Consider the following 13,150-nt stretch of genomic DNA (forward strand, 5'->3'; position numbering starts at 1 on the left):
TTGCCACTGGAGGGCCCTTGAGCAAAGACCCCGACCCCCACTGCTCCATGGTGGGCTGCATCATGGCTGATCCTCTGCTTTGACCCCAGCCCTACAAAAATGGGATATGCGAAGAAAAAATGTCACTGTGCAGTAATGTATATGTAACAAATAAAGGCTATATAACTGACAATACTTTGCAATATCTTCTTATTCTTCTTTAATGTTTTATGGAGTTTAGCAAACCAGCTTCAGGTGCATATTCTACTGGAATAGAGCGTGAGGCATTGATGTCAAGGGAAAAAAAAATCTTTTTATCCAACTTTGCTGCTTCCAGGAATGAGCTTTATAACCTTTTGAGTAACTGTTTAGCACATTCTGTAATGTCACAAAATTTATGCTAGCAGATTTTAATTCTTCTTTTAACTGGATTCTTTCCCTTTCATATGCCATACAGACATCAGCACATGCTGTACACTTTCTGGAAGTCCACATTTATTACACTGACCAAGTCTACGGTTCCTGTTCTTTGAAGTGATTTCTTAAGGGCCGAATTGTCCAATTTGCAGTTGCGATATTACTGTATCATCTCTTCTGTCACCATAACTAGGGATATGGTAGTTTAGTGGCTAAGAAGTTGGGCTACTTATTGGAAGGATTCTCAGATCCACCAAGCTGCCACTGCTGGGCCCCTTAAGCAAGACTTTTAGCCCTTAATTGCTCAGTTGTATAAAATCTGATAAATCGCAAATTGCCATGGATAAGGGTGTCTGCCAAATGCCAGATAGGGCACAGACAGGTGTCCTTTAATTCCAAATGGCACAACTGTCTAATTAGCAGTTACTCTCTTGCCACATCTTCCTAACATCTACTTCTAATTAAACTTTTTACTTCTGATTTTCTCAGGGGTACTGGCGGCTTAGTGGTAGGTTTCTCACCTACCATGTGGAAGGGCCTGGGTTTGATTCCCAGCCACTGGATGCAATGCTGGTCCCAAGCCTGGATGAAAATGGGAGGGGTTGTGTCAGGAAGGGTCTCTGGCATAAAACCAACTGCCAGGTTGGTCTGCTGTGGTGACCCCTCACACATGTAGGGAGCAGCCGAAAGATCAACAACGACTTCTGATTTCCTCAATGGCATGTTTATATCAAATGTAATTTGTTTAGCTATCTACTTCACAATATGGCTAGGGTGAGCAGGGTTTAAATGTTTGTGTGTGCAAACAGGAAGTGAACTATGACACAAGAAATGTAATCAGAATCCAGGTGAAGGCTCTCTCTGCTGGAGGGATGAGTGATCCATGGACAATTAAACTTTTTCATCCTCAAAAATTATTGGATGTTTAATGTTTTTATTGCACCATTCAGAGCAAACACTAGAGACTTGTGAAAATCCCAGGAGATCAGCAGTTACTCCAACCACCAACAATCATGTCATGGACATAATCACTGAGATTTTTTTTCCCCATTCTGATTAAATATTATCAGAAGCTGCTGGCTGTATCTGCATGATTTTATGCTGCTGATTGGATTATAAACATATAAAATCCAATTAAAGGAGTCTATCAGTTTCTAATCCTTCTTAAATGCAATAACAATAATTTACCTTTAAGAGAATCAGGGTCTCCTAATTTAATTTAATGCATTACACAAAGGAAAAAGAGTTTATTTTATGGTGAGTTTTACTTACTACATTTACACTGTAACCTCGGCTTACAAATTGAATTCTTAAGGTGAAAATTTGTATTGCAAAATGAATTTTCCCATAAGAAATAATGTAAATGCAGATAATCCGTTCCAGCTGCCCAAAAATATGACCAATATGAAGCGTATGTAAACTGTATGGCTGCTTACAATGAACTGACCCAAGCCAAGCATTCTACATCAAGGCTCCTCACAGGAAGTCGTGCCACCAAGCTTGGGCTAAAAATAGAACAGACCGCCCACACCACCAATCAGTCAACAAAAAAATACCTGAAAAATCACCTAGCTTTTGAACGCATGCTGAAGGCAATGTTGGTATCGTGGGTTGACTCTTTCCAAACAGCTTTCACTGACTGAAAAAAATTTGTAAACTTGCTTCACTTGGATTTCCACTGACGCAAACAAGTTTTGAATGGTTCCCAGACATACGCGCAACTTAGCTGGCTTTTGGTTTGGTTTGTTCATATGCCGAAAATGCTTCGTATGCTGATGCAAATTTCTTGCAAAATTTCAATCCTTAAGGTAAAAATTTGTAAGGGAGGCATTCATATGCCGAGGTTCCACTGTAGTCCATTTTCTGTAGTCGTTGTCATTCCAGTGTAACATAGTTGTTGTGACTTATAAATGCATCATACAACGTGCGACAGGAAGTCCCATTGCGTTCCATTTCTACTGAGATCTTTGACATTTATTGAAATTTTTGTCGATTAGTTCCAACAAATCACTTCTCCAATAAAACCATTCAGATGGAAAGTGTATGAGAGGCAGCGGCGTGTATTGTTGAATGTCACTTGTGTATTATTCAAAAGGCGAGTAAACAACGCAGAACAAGAGATGTGCTTTTGGCTCTACACCAGCTGTCTCATTAATATTCGTGTTGTGTTGAAAAGGAAAATTGTACTGACAGCTTTTGTATTTCCAGTTTCATTGTCGCTTTGGAAGAGCTAGCCTGACAGAGCCGGGATCCTGACCAGCTAAAGGGAGCATTAAACCGTTCATGCTAAATGTTTGCATTTTGCAGCGGAACAATGATGCGATTTGTTTTTGCCTATTGGAAAAATATTCAGATATGAAATGCACTCAGATTTGGTATTTCTGGGGGAAAAGCAAGATCCAGGAAAGTTAAATGCGGTGCTGTTATTAGATCTCCTTCCCTCTTTGCTCATTTCTGCCTTTTAAGTCATTAGCAGAGACACGACATAATAAAAAAAAACACAATCAGAACTTGTATATAGAACAACACAATACAAGTGTTTTATCCGTAACATGGCTTTTCACATGTGACATATTTCCCTGTGTGACTGTGAGTAAACATTATCCTGGGTTTATGTAGTTAGAGGTTTCACACTGCTCCTACAGTACTTTCCCCGGGGTTAACACTGAATCCTGACTCTTCACAATCTGCCCTTGTTTCACACTCTACATTCCTAAACCCCGCCTTCACCTTCTGCTGATTTGCATATTCATGTATCAACAGCTCTGATTGGATAAATCCAGCGTGTGAGCGCTTTAAATAACGACTCGTCTCACGCTTTCACTTTTATCAGTGAGGAGAAAAAGTTCAGGTCTGTGCTTCTGCACCCGAGCAGCTTCTGTTATCTTTCACGGCTTCATCGTAGTTGTAGTTGATTAGCCGTTTGTTCGTTCTTTGATATCAGACTTCCGCTAATTTTTCTGTGTGACGTATTTCCCCCTCGCTACAGCATGCACTTCCATGATGTTCAGTGTTTTGCTGCTTGACTCTATCTACCAAGCCGAGGTGTTCATGCGCTGCTCACTTTCTGATTGGGGGAGAGGTTGGGGGCCTTGCTCAAGGGCCCAACGATGGAAGCTCTTCCGGTCAATGATCCAGAGCCTTAACCACTTGAGCTACCAGTAACTAACTAGCTAACACCCTGACAGCCATGCTACATAAACCTGCTTCTACATTACACCTGTAGAGAAACTTTCCTCTGAAAGCGGAGTTAAAAGTGAGGTCTAGATCCTGATAACCCAGGATTAAGAACAGTGAGACTACTAACTGTTCCAATGCACTGACACTGGAGACTCCTTTTACATCAGATCTACTGGATAAAGGGATTTCTTGCCTCCTAGAATCATCAGGACAAACAAATCAATGTTTCTAATATACGTGTAGTTCATTCACAGGAAAATAAAAGGCTAATAACAATATTCGTAGTACATTATCATCGAAACTGTGGTATAAAGTGAATATTATGGCAACACGTCTCTTCTTATTAGGCGGCATCTTTGTTTTAACACTTCTCCTCCTACTAATCTCTGCCAAGTGCGCCTATTCATAACGAGTGAATAGCAGCAGAACAAAGAGCTGTTCAATGAAATGTGTTGCTCTCACTTACAGTAGCATTTCATATCTGCTCCTTATCTCCTGAGGGACTAATTGTCTTTGGGTGAGAGTCATAAATCAGTGACGGTGTAAGAAGGTAAACTACTGCAGCACTTCCTGTTTTTATTCACTTCCTGCAGGATGTTTTATGGACCAGAGAGATTTAGATAACAGCCTCGCCGAATACTCCGAGGTTGGTGAAGGAAGTGTGCGGGTTCTTACACAGAAAGGGTTTTATTTATGAATAAATAAATAAATAACCAGGCTGTATTCATGTATTCAGATACTCATCAGGGACAATGCTGATACTGATACTGAAATGACCTACGATTTTATCGCTGCAAGTCTCCAGGCTCTGTACTAAGGAGTCATGTGTAGGTGTTTCTATCTTACTACTGGTTGCCATAGTGATAACGTTTGAGTCTAGTCACTTCTAGTCACCAGAAGTCATCAGCTCTCGATGAAAAGGAACGATTTCTGAGTCGCTGGAAGTCTAAACGCAGCATAACAAATGTTTCATTTCTGATCATGTATGTTGGTGTCATCTGCACATTTTGTGGATTTATAATTTGTGTGTGTGTGTCCCTCCTGTTTCCTGACTCATTGCTGCCTCATTTCTGATGCTAGGCTTCGTCACATTATATCACACGATATCAGAAGCTGGGATCAGAGTAGTTTTTGCAGTAGGAGGAAATGAGCACTGTTTCCAGTACAGGTATTAATGCATTCCTAATACTGGCCACGCCCACTTTCTTTTATGCTAATGAAGAGAGAGAGAGAGAGAGAGAGAGAGAGACAAAGAGACAGACAAAGAGACAGACAGAGAGAGACAGAGACACAGGGAGACAGACAGAGAGAGTGAGAGAGAGACAGGGAGACAGAGAGGAAGATAGGGAGAGAGACAGAGAGAGTGAGACAGACAAGGAGACAGAGAGAGAAAGATATACGGACAGATAGAGAAGGGGGGGGCAGACAGAGAAAGCAAGACAGAGACAGGGAAACAGAGAGAGAGAGATTCAGACAGACAGGGAGAGAGACAGACAGGGAGACATAGAGAGAGAGAGATAAACAAGGAGGCAGAGATTGACAGATAGAGGGAGACAGAGATAGAGAGACAGACAGACACACACAGACAAATATGGAGACAACTATAGAGAGAGAGAGAGACAGACAGACAGACAGGAAGACAGACAGGGAGACAGAGAGAGAGAGTTTAGTCACGGTCATAAATCTTTATACCCTGATAAAATATGTGCCTCCCTGCAGCAGAAGGCGGTTTATTGAATCTCCTCTTCTGCTATGAATACGGCCTCAGACCTCGGGGTGTAACCTCATTCCACATTCATAAATCACATTAGGACATTGGGATGCTGCTGAGTGAGCGCTCTAATGGATTGAGTCAAAGGAACACACTGTCATTTTGTTTAGATCACTGCTTTTATCTGGAAGTTCATTTCGCAAATGCAGACCATACTTTCATTTTTACAGAAATTAACTACGAACAAGTTCACTTTCTCATACAGAGAGTTGGACTGAGCACACGGTGAGGGTTGAGTTAGAGTTAAACATGCAGTGCAAAGAAAGATACACTATATTGCAAAAAGTTTTGGGACACCCCTCCAAATGATTGAATTCAGGTGTTCCGATCACTTGCATGGGCACAGGTGTATAGAATGAAGCACCTAGCCATGCAGACTGCTTCTACACACATTTGGGTGACACGCAGGAGCTCAGTGAATTGAAGCGTGGTACCAAGATAGGTTTCCACCTGTGAAGTCCATTTCCTCACTACTAAATATTCCACGGTCAACTGTTAGTGGTATTATAACTAAGTGGAAACAGTTGGGAACAACAGCAACTCAGCCAGTGGTAGGCCACGTAAAATCACAGAGTGGGGTCAGCGCATTCTCAGGAGCACAGTGAACAGAAGTCAGCAACTTTCTGTAGAGTCAATAGCTACAGACCTCCAAACTTCATGTGGCCTTTAGATTAGCTCATAAACAGAGCGTAGAGAGCCTCATGGAATGGGTTTTCATGGCAGGTGCATCCAAGCCTTACATCAAGAAATGCAATGCAAAGCGTCTGATGCAGTGGTGTAAAACATGCCGCGACTGGACTCTAGATCAGTGGATACATTTTCTCTGGAGTAACTAGTCACGTCTCTCTGTCTGTTAATCCGATGGATGAGTCTGAGTTTGGAGAACGCTACTTGTCTGACTGTGCCAAGTGTAAAGTTTGGTGGAGGGGGGATTATGGTGTGGGGTTGGCCCCTTAGTTCCAGTGAAAGGAACTCTTAATGCTTCAGCTTCATAGCAAGACATTTTGGACAATTTCATGCTTTGTGGGAACAGTTTAGGGATGACCCCTTCCTGTTCCAACATGACTAAGCACCAGTGAACTAAGCAAGGTCCATAAAGACATGGATGAGTGAGTTTGGTGTGGAGGAACTTGACTGGCCTGCACAGAGTCCTGACCTCAACCCCATAGAACACCTTTGGGATGAATTAGAGCGGAGACTGTGAGCCAGGCCTTCTCATCCAACATCAGGGCCTGACTTCATAGATTCACTTCTAGAGGAATGGTCAAAAATTCCCATAAACACACTCCTAAACCTTGTGGAAAGCCTTCCCAGAAGAGTTGAAGCTGTTATAGCTGCAAAGGGCAGGACAACTATTAAACCCTACAGATTAAGAATAGGACATCATTAAAGTTCATGTGCATGTAAAGGCAGGCGTCCCAAAACTTTTGGCAATAGAGTGTATATACATATACTGTATATATAAATTAATTATAATGTCACTGTTCATTAATGAAAAAGATCATGGATTTTTTTAGCATAGAGAATGTCAGAAATTTCAGGGACAACTTTTAATGTTTCCTACACCAGATTATAATGTGCTATACAGGTAAAGTAAAGGTAGATGAGTGCTGGGTCAGGATATTCTTCAAAAAGAGGAGCACATCAAAATACACATGAATATAATTCATTAAACATTATTATTATTATTATTATTATTATTATTATTATTATTATTATTATTATTAATAAATAATTATTGTATTAATTACATTTTTTTATTTATTTAATTTTATGTTATTACTATTATTTATTTATTTACAATTTCATGACCTTGATTTGGAATCTTTTGGCTACAAAATGAACCTGGAGATCTTGCTTTTTCTCCTTTCCTCCTGTCACAGGATAGCACACAGATCTCTGTTTATAGGATTAAATTTATTCACAGCTTCAAACCATCAGCATGTGAGATGGTACACCAGGCAGTGGTGCAGTGATGGTTAATGCTCTGATCTCGTTTTCATTTCAACTGAACGCTCATTAAAAGGATCGTTCGGCTCAGGGTTAAGTTGCTCAGGATCCTGCGGTACGGTATATGCTGTCTGCTCGCTGCAGATCTCTGACTGTTTTGTGGATGAGGAATTTGCCTTTACAAGAGCCTTTGGGAGTGATTACACTCATTCATCAAGTGATACACAAAAGAGGGGGAAAATGTGGAGAGCAAGAACTTTACAATGCAAATGATTCTGTCTCAATTAGCACACAACTAGTGAACAAACTAAACCCCAGTGTTACAGTAGATACGCTGCAGATGATGACTTATAGTCAAGCCAGAGAGGTTAGGAGCAAATTCTTTGACATTGAAATATGTTCATGTCATGAACTCGCTATTTTCTTTTTCTTTTTAGTGTAGACTAGCTGTCAAATGTTCAAACATCCCTGTTGTGATCTCTCTCTCTCACTCTCTGTTTCTCTCTCTCTGTCTCTCTGTCTCTCTGTCTCTCTCTCTCTCTCTCTCTCTCTCTCTCTCTGTCTTTCTTTTTTTATGTGATTTTAGTGTAGACTAGCTATCTAATGTTCAAACATTATGGGTTTAGAATTAGTTCCCTAAAAATGAAACATTTTTATTTTTAACCTTAAGATTATATGGAATCTCCACTGCATGATTCTATGCGTCGATTATTGTTACTATGGAAATAATAAGGTAGTAGAACAAGCATGTTAACATTAAGGTTACAGCCAGTCCCTGTGGTGTTATACGGAAATATCCTTCTCACCAATCACATTCGAGTATTTAATCATGCTGTGGTATATGGAATTATTCACTGACTATGAAAAGTGTTAAACAAATCCCAAACCTTTAATATTTACAGCATTTACAGCATTTCTCACAAAGCTTTGCATATTTTTAATGAGTACTGTAATTGTAAGCAATAAATAATTAAATTAAATTAAATTAAATTAAATTAAATTAAATTAAATTAAATTAAATTAAATTAAATTAAATTAATAATAATACATTTTAAAATAAAAAAAATCTTATGATGGGTGACAAATTAAAGGTAAAAACCCTACTTACACGTTAATGCTGTAAGTTGGGGGCATTTATTTATTTGCTCTCATATTTTGGCTCTTCCACAAATCAATCAGTATCAAGTTCTTCAGACTGATCACCTTTATCCTGTGATGATGAAATAGTTCTATCCTGATGGGTGTGGTCTTTTGGACATTGACTCCGCCCCCATCCACAGGGCACGAGGCTTCACTGAATGATTTGATGAGGATTAAAATGCTGACCACATCACATTCCAAATGAATAAGATTTTGGAACGATGTGTTGGACAGAGCTCTTCATGACCATCATCACAACACCAGATACAGAAGATCTTTTTCTCCCATTCTTCTCAAAAAGATCTCATCTTATTAACACATTTTATAGCGTCCCCCCCCCCTCACTTTGTCGTGTGTGTATATACAATCTATTGTCTCCATCCTGTTGACTAGCAGGATATGAAATGCTGCAAGCTGCTTTTTTCTGTTCTTCAGAACACTTTTTTCTTCTCACAGAATGTCCAGTAAGCGAGGACGGATTAGCTCTCACCCACACACTTCCGACCAACAGCTGCTGCCTTTGCATTGTTTGTTTAGAGAGTTTGAGTTGCTGTGAATAAAAAAGCTCGGCTTCCGAGTAAAAGGAGAAAGCAAGAACAAACTTTACCTGCATTCTATTGTCAGGAATCTCCTCCTCACGCTGAGCGCTGTGATCCGAACCGCTCAGCACATGTTACCACCCACAGGACCGCAGCACTCACGTCCACAGTGCTCTGGGTTTGTTTATGACTCCATGTGTCTATGCTTTGATTTGTGGTTTTGTCTCCTGCTATATCCTCCTTCTATATCCTGTTGTTTTGCTTATATGTTTTTATTGTGTGCACCTGGTTTGAGTTTCTCTTTGATTAGTTTAGCTACTTAAACAGGTATACATTCATAGGTATGTATTAATAGGTCAATGATTGATTGATTGATTGGTCTGCTAGTTGACTGAGTGGCTGGCTGCGTTGTTAATTAAGTAGGCCATTAATTATGGATGGAGGGATGGAGGGATGGATGGATGGATGGACAAAATCATTGATTGATTGATTGATTGATTGACTGATTTGCTTGTTTAGTGTCTGGCTGCATGGTTAGTTAAGTAGGTCATTTATTATGGATGGATGAATGAATTGGTCAATTGACCTGCTTGTTGAGTGAGCGCATGGCTGCTTGTTTCATTTATAGGTCATTAGTTATCTTGTTTGGTTTATTGATTTACTGATTGATTTTTTTGGTTGGTTAATTTGTGTAGTTGCTGATTGAATGTTTGGCTATTTGGTTGATTAGTACACTGATTGATTAATTGAGTAGTTGATTAGATCTGTTTGCTTGGTTGGTTTGGTCATTGATTGGTTCAATCATAAATCGGTTGTTTAATTATTGGGCTAATTTATTTATTTATTTGTTGATTCATGAGGTTATAAGCTGATTGTTAAATTGCCTGCTTAATTAGTTAACTGTTTGATTGGACATTTAAACCCTTGTGTTTGTTTTGTTTGTGGCAAAGTATACGTTCAGTTTCCATTGTGGTCTGTCTACCGAGTATTTTGTCACTGTTTCATTCATCCTGGATTTTGGCTTTGTTTAGGATTTTTACCTGCTCACTGATATCCTGTTTGAGATCACCTGACCTATGTGCTTTTCTAATTTCGAGTATTCCTTACTGCTTCAGACTGTTTGCTATTCTTACTAAACATTGAGTTACCTTCCTTTGCATCCCTTACATCACATTTATCATGATGAGCAATGGAACATCTTTAGTCATCTAAATGGATGAGCATTCAGTATTGACTAAAGGCCATACGGATTTTAACAATGAAACCCCAAGCTTAATGGAGTAACTAACTGCAATCTTATTGTCCTTACAAGCACATTTAACATGTATGCGGTGTTTGTGTTTGATAAATTGCATGTCATTTGTTTCCACTGCTCTCAGCTGACTCCACCTGCCTACACCAAATTAAACAAATATTATCTTTATTCCAGTAACACATTTATAGCAAGTTCATTTGTGCTTCATTTCGAATGTCTCACCTCGAAGTGCTGCTGCATTATTTGGAATCGTATCGCTCTGCTTTAGGGTAAATTATTAAATAAAAATCTGTTTCTGTGACAAACAAGTGTGCAAAAGTTAATCTTTAGAAAATGAGTTCGCCACAGCACTTTCCTTCTCATCACTTATTCATCCAGGCAAAAATGTTTCTTCTGTCCTACTGAGCTGTGTGTCCATCAGCGAGAGAAAGAGTCTTCTAGAGTTCACTACAATGTCTTAATAATGATGTCCTTCAGTTCAGCATATGGTTTGCAGCACAGCAGGTCATCCAAGATCATGATGGATCCAGGAGTATGGGTTTACAGAAATCTGAATTCTCAGATCTGACAGGTCAGAAAGTGTAAATTAAATACAGTGAGAGAAGTGCTACTGTGAGTAACAGACGTATATTAATGTATTGAATAATCACTGATAGGGTGGAAGTTTACACAGGGAGACTCTTACTCATGACATTAGGATGATGCTCGAAACTCAAATAAAGTCATTTCTCTCTTATTAGGATACTTATGACCAGGATACAGGATACTCACAGAGCTGGCGTGTGGAAGAGATAAAAGTTTCAGGCACTCGCATTTGCATTTGTTACCCCAATTATCACGCTTCCTGGTCTGTGGGGAACAGAAGGGAAAACTGTGTTTCTGCCAAATCAGACAAATACAGACAAACTATTAAGGCCTGAGCTTCTCATAGACACACAGGGAAATCCTTTTGTAAACAAATCACATTTGTTGATGGACTCAAGGTTTTACATAGCTCTCATAAAAAAGATACAATTTTAGAAAATAACAGACAGTCCACCTCTCCAGCCAGCCCTGAGGAGAAAGAGTGATCCTGATTGATTGATTGATTGATTGAATGATTGATTGATTGATTGACTGAATACTTTGTTGGTTGGTTAGTTAGTTGGTTGGTTGGTTGGTAATTAGCTGATTGGCTAGTTGATTGCTGATTCATTGATCGATTGATTGTGTAAATACATGGTTGGTTGGTTCATTGTTTGGTTAATTAAGCTGGTTGATTGCTTATGGATGGATGGATGGATGCATGGATGGATTGATTGATTGATTGGTTTGTTGCTTATTGATTGCTTATTGATTAGTTTACTATTTGATTGGTTGATTGTTTAATTGTTGGTAGATTAACTGATTGATTTGATAAATTGGTTGGATTGTCAATTAATTAATTGCTTAGTTGATAGATAAGTTGAAAGGTTGGCTGCTTGCTTGATTTTTTGTTATTAAGTCATTGATTGTTTAAATGATTGATTAATAGATTGAGAGATTAGCTGGTCGGCTGATTTTCTTGGTTACTTGAATAGTTCCTATCTGGTTGATTGCATGGCTGGTTTGTTGGTTGATTGATAGGTTCATGGGTTGGCCCATTGATTGATTGATAGGTTGGTTAATTTAATTGATTTATTGGTTGATTTATAAATTGGTCATTTATGTATTTTTTATTCATGGATTGATTTAATTTGGCAACCAATCATCTCTGTAGAAATTGCCAAAGTTATGCTTGGGATAAGAATTCTGTGACTCCAAAATGTATGGATGAGGAATAAATACTGCAGATTCTGATACATAAAAGGTAAACCAAAAGGCCAGAGAGGAGACTACCATGAATCTGAAGAACAAAGAATCTCTTATCTCATATATGGGTAATTTCCCTTCTTTTCAAACCTCATCCTCTCTGTCTCCTTGGCATTTCTCTACTCGTTCCCGAGGGCAAAACAAACTTTTAAGCATGACCTGGATGGTGATGAGTAAGTGAGATGTGAGAATGGGCTAGAGAAAAAGTCAGTGGGTGGTTGTTTCCAGCATCATTCAGATAGCCTTTTCCTGAGAAAGTAGGAGGTTATTGGCCATGTTCAGTGAATAAATGTATCAGACTCCTTAGCAGCAGCTGGTACTCAGGCTTGAGAGATTTCATTTACATTTAGATCATTTGGCACATGCTCGTATCCAGAGTTGCTTACAGAAGTGCTTTGTGGGCTCATTCAAAAAACGATCTTCTTGCTAGTACAAATAGTTCAGGGTTTGAAAATGTGGAGCCTGCTGATATTAGGATCTATAAAGGAGAAACTGCATGACAAAGAGATTGCTTCCTATAAACAATTTTAAAAGGTGTTTCCAACTATTTAATAAACAGTGATAAGATGGTACACGGTAACCAAAAAATGAGAATGTGTGCATTTCAGGTATAGCAGTAAGTCATGGCTGTTTAGCATGATATAAATAACAATAGGAGGAAACTGTAATATGGTTCACAAAGAAGCAGGAGTGCAAAGCCAGATGTTCTGATCTCCACATGTTTGTGTCTCACATTTCACACACTCTCAGTTACTGAGCCTCAGAGCTGTGACACTGCAGAGACTTTGTTGTTTCTTCAGCTTCAAACAGAGAGACGAGCTTGTGTATCAGAGCCTGGCCTTTCAAACACACATTAACACACACAGACTCTTCAAAAGCTCGCCAGGATCTGAGGCATTGTGGGAGAGGATGTGTGAGAAGCTGTGACAGTAAAACATACACTGACACTAACCCCAGTGATGATTACACACTGGGGGTCTGTACTGTCAAGCTAATAAGAAAGCGAACGTTATAGTAAAAATGTTTTTGCTTTAATGTCATTTTAATTGATCGAAAATGCTAACAATCGGTTGGCTAGTTCATTGATTG

This window comes from Hemibagrus wyckioides, linkage group LG14, assembly GCF_019097595.1.
Source record: "Hemibagrus wyckioides isolate EC202008001 linkage group LG14, SWU_Hwy_1.0, whole genome shotgun sequence".
Lineage (NCBI taxonomy): Eukaryota > Metazoa > Chordata > Actinopteri > Siluriformes > Bagridae > Hemibagrus > Hemibagrus wyckioides.